The sequence below is a fragment of the Lampris incognitus genome, chromosome 7 (assembly GCF_029633865.1).
Source record: "Lampris incognitus isolate fLamInc1 chromosome 7, fLamInc1.hap2, whole genome shotgun sequence".
Taxonomy (NCBI): domain Eukaryota; kingdom Metazoa; phylum Chordata; class Actinopteri; order Lampriformes; family Lampridae; genus Lampris; species Lampris incognitus.
Window position 1 is genome coordinate 41,235,319 of NC_079217.1, and position 4,154 is coordinate 41,239,472.

Consider the following 4,154-nt stretch of genomic DNA (forward strand, 5'->3'; position numbering starts at 1 on the left):
GCGCAATGGGACAGGCCCGTTTGTCTGGACTCGCCACCCTCTCAACTGAGAATGCTCGTGCCCGCCAGCTGGATCTTAATGGTCTAATTGACGACTTCGCACAGCGAAAAGCCAGGAGAGTGCGTCTATGATGTAAGTAGAACTTATTTATTATTTATTTGACTTGTCAATGTGCGGTGTTTATATACGTGTTGGTGCGCTGTCACCATAATGTTTATGTAGGCCTATGTGATGGTGCGCTGTCACCATAATGTTTATGTAGGCCTATGTGATGGTGCGCTGTCACCATAATGTTTATGTAGGCCTGTGTGTTGGTGCGCTGTCACCATAATGTTTATGTAGGCCTATGTGTTGGTGCACTGTCACCATAAGGTCTATGTAGGCCTATGTGTTGGTGCGTTGTCACCATAAGGTCTATGTAGGCCTATGTGTTGGTGCGCTGTCACCATGTTTATGTAGGCCTATGTGTTGGTCCGCTGTCACCATAATGTTTATGTAGGCCTACGTGTTGGTGCGCTGTCACCATAAGGTTTATGTAGGCCTATGTGTTGGTGCGCTGTCACCATAATGTTTATGTAGGCCTACGTGTTGGTGCGCTGTCACCATAAGGTCTATGTAGTAGAGATAGACCGATATGGTTTTTTCAGGGCCGATACCGATACCGATTATTAGTAGTCAAGGAGGCCGATAACCGATATTTGGAGCCGATGTTAATTTGCAGTAAAAGGGAAAATATTGGCGTCAAAATTTTTAATAATACAAACTCCAACACTTCACTTCGTTTAAATGCCTTTAAGCATATGTTTATTTTCAGATTTGCAACATGTTAAAGGTTTTTTTAAATCTTGGACAATAGACATCTTTGTTTTAAAATTCTAACAAAAAGTGCAGGGAGCTCCCAGGCTCAGCAGCATGTCTTATAAAGTTAAATGAAAACTTAAAGAAATAAATAGCTCCCTAAAGTTGTCTACAGTAAATAAAGTTGTCCAAAATTTCAATATAACTGAAATATTAATCTTTCACTTATCTTTGTTTTAAGTTAAAACAAAAACAAAAAGTGCAGGGAGTTCCCAGGGTCAGCAGAATCTCTTATAAAGTTAACTGAAAATTTAAATGAATAGTTCCCTGAAGTTTTATAAAGTAAATAAAACAAATTTAAATAAAATTTGTACAGAAATGTGAGTCTAAAATCAATTAGTAGTCCCAATTGAGCAGCACCAGATTGTGGTGCAAAAAGCAGAGTTGTTCAGCGTGCTCTCCAGTGAGACGGCTTCTCTTGCTCTCATACATTGCAGAGACTTCACTGAAGATGCGCTCACTTGGGACTGATGAGGGTGGTGCACAAAGAAACTTTCTTGCTTGTTTTGCAAGTAGCTTGAAGCGCCCATCATTCTGTCTCCACCACTGGAGTGGGTCCCCTTTACGCCTGTCGATCACTGGTTCCTTGAGGTACAGATGTAGCTCATCCTCAACGCAGCTACTGGCCAGCAGGTCACCAGTATGATGTGCCAGCAGAGAACTGAACATCTCATCAACACGGCTGCGGAAGGATGTGTGTTCTCTCCGTTGCCTTTTGTGGGTGTTTCCGTCATTCTCGTGTGTCCCATATGCAGCTGCCTGCTCCTCCATACTGGCTCCTTCTGTGGCAGCCTGCTCCTCCATATTGGCTCCTTCTGTGGCAGCATGCTCCTCTCGAGTGGTCTGTTATGTGGCAGCGTCCTTTTCCTCTTTCAACCATCCTTTGGCCTTGCTCAATGTCGTGGCAGAGGAGAATGCATGACTCTTATAACAAGGATCTAAGAGACAGGCCAGCACCACAGTTGTTGTGTCTTCTACTTTTGAGAAACGCTTGTCGAGGCTCTCCCTCATGGCTTGCCTAAGCGTTCTGATGCCTTCATCATCTTGAAGAAGCATCTTCAGCACAGTCAGGCATGGAATGATGCAGGATGCTGATGAGTTGCTGTGGCTCACCTGAAGTGTCACTTCCTCTATTGGGAGAAGAGTTTCAATTAAATTGGACACAAGGTCCCACTGGTGAGCATTAGGACCTGCAAATCCTCCATGTTCGCCACAGTAGATGGTAAGCGCACGCTTTTGCTCCAGCATTCTTTGCAGCATGTGGAGCGTTGAGTTCCACCTCGTTGGAACAGCCTGGATTATGTTGTGCTCTGGCAGGCCAAGTTCCCTCTGAATGACTCACAAACGCTGTTTGGCCAGAATGGAGTGGTGGAGATGTGTGGCACACTTCTTAAGCATTGCAATGACATCTGTGATGGCTCTTTGACTTGCCAGTCCGTCATTCACCACAAGTTGCAAGGTGTGCGCCGTGCAGCTGAGGTCTGGGAGTTCAGCTAGCCTCATTCCCTTCACAATATTGGCTCCGCTGTCTCGAAGCACTAGTGCTACACGGTCTTTGCTTATCTTCCAGTCCTCAAGCATATTGAGGAATGTCTCTTTCAGGTATTCCCCAGTGTGGGACCCATGCATCGCTCTTGTATTTAATATGACCTGCTTTCTTGTCCATTCAGCATTGATGAAATGGCATGTCAGGCTCATGAGAGACTCTGTCACACCAGACCAGCAGTCTGTGGAGAAGGAGAGAAAGAAGCCAGCATTCTCTGGTTGAATCAGGGCTTTGATCTTGTCCACAATCTTGTGGTGAACTTCTTGCAGCTTCTCAGTTCGGTAATACTTGTCACTTTTCAGTGCATATCGTGGCTCTGCTGCAGCCATGAGGCGCTTAAAGCCAACATCAGACACCACCGAGAACGGTTGGTTGTCAGTGACTATCATCTCTAGGACTAGTTTGTCCATTAGTTTCGACCTGTCATCTGAGTTTGTCCACTTTCTTTGTTTCTGAAACGTGCCCTCTATTGTTGGCTGAGATGAAGTTGCCTCATCCTGATGAGATTCAGATTCCCGTTTCTTCTGTGCTGTTTCATACAACTCAGGGTGATGAATCCTAAGATGGGACCACAGGTTTGAAGTATTTTTGTTTTTCCCAGTTGTTGCTCCCATGCTGGCACCTTCATTGCATGTATTACAGACTGCCTTCCCTGGTGTTGGTTGAGTGTAATACTTTCATACTGCACTTTTAAACTGAAGTCTATCCATCTGCAATAAGGGTTTGAAAAAAAGAGAGAGTTAAACGTGGGGCCACATGCTGACATATGCTCAACTCATCATGCTTCATTTATTACAGCATTTGGGAAGCCTGTAGTTGATTTTATTATGTAAATGTTACATTTTAACAACATGTGATAGCAGGGACCCTGTCATTCAAAACTAGGCTGCTACATTAATAATGATTAATGTAACTATATCTGAAAAAATAGTACAATAGCAATAGGAGAGACTATTCATCCCTGAACACCATGCAGTTCATGTAGGCTTTATGATGCGGTTACATTATGTCTTAAGTCTTAAACAGCAATATCCTGCTCCTCTCTACAAGAAACTATCAAAGACAGCTTCGGGACACACTTAATCTAACAATATGTCATTTTCTGCTGCTTGGGATCTCTCAATCAACACAGAAAAAGGTAAAGTAAAATAACTTGGTAGTTAAATAGCCATTATTGCCTTACAGTTTTCTCTCAGACAGACGGTGCTTTGCTTACTTTTATCACTATTTCCCTATCAATATTATCAGCAACCTTGTTTCAAGTGATTAAACCGTTAAAAACACTAAATAGCCTACAGCATCTTCACTTTAATAATCAGTTTATCATAGGAACAGACAGCTGCCGCTAACGTATTTGGCCTCACAGTAACGTCAGTAGTAGTGAATTGTAGAGTTTCTCATGTGGCTTCCACACAAACACACTATTCTCTACCATAACAGACATTCTCCCCATTCATAGTATTCCATGATGTCACTCAAACGAACCACGGCCAGTATAACAGCACGACATCGAGTGTGATATTACTTTTATACAATATTCTACAAGCGCCATTTATTAGTTAACAATAATAAGCGACAACAGATAATTAGCTAGTGTATTTAATCATTTATTTGACTCCGCCAACACAAATACTGCTGCATAGCACTAATTTTGCACTGTTGGTGCATTTCTAACGTTAGCTTTTGAACGCTGGTATCTTCTTGCTTTTTCTGTCCCTGTTGGTTAGCTAGCTGGCTGGTTAACGTTAGT

The 4,154-nt window shown here is 42.9% G+C and overlaps 1 pseudogene; it reads right to left on the reverse strand.

The window, feature by feature from the left end:
• Positions 1 to 1,194: 1,194 nt before the first annotated feature.
• Positions 1,195 to 3,018, reverse strand: LOC130115242 (zinc finger BED domain-containing protein 4-like; annotated as a pseudogene).
• Between the last annotated feature and the right edge of the window lie 1,136 nt (positions 3,019 to 4,154).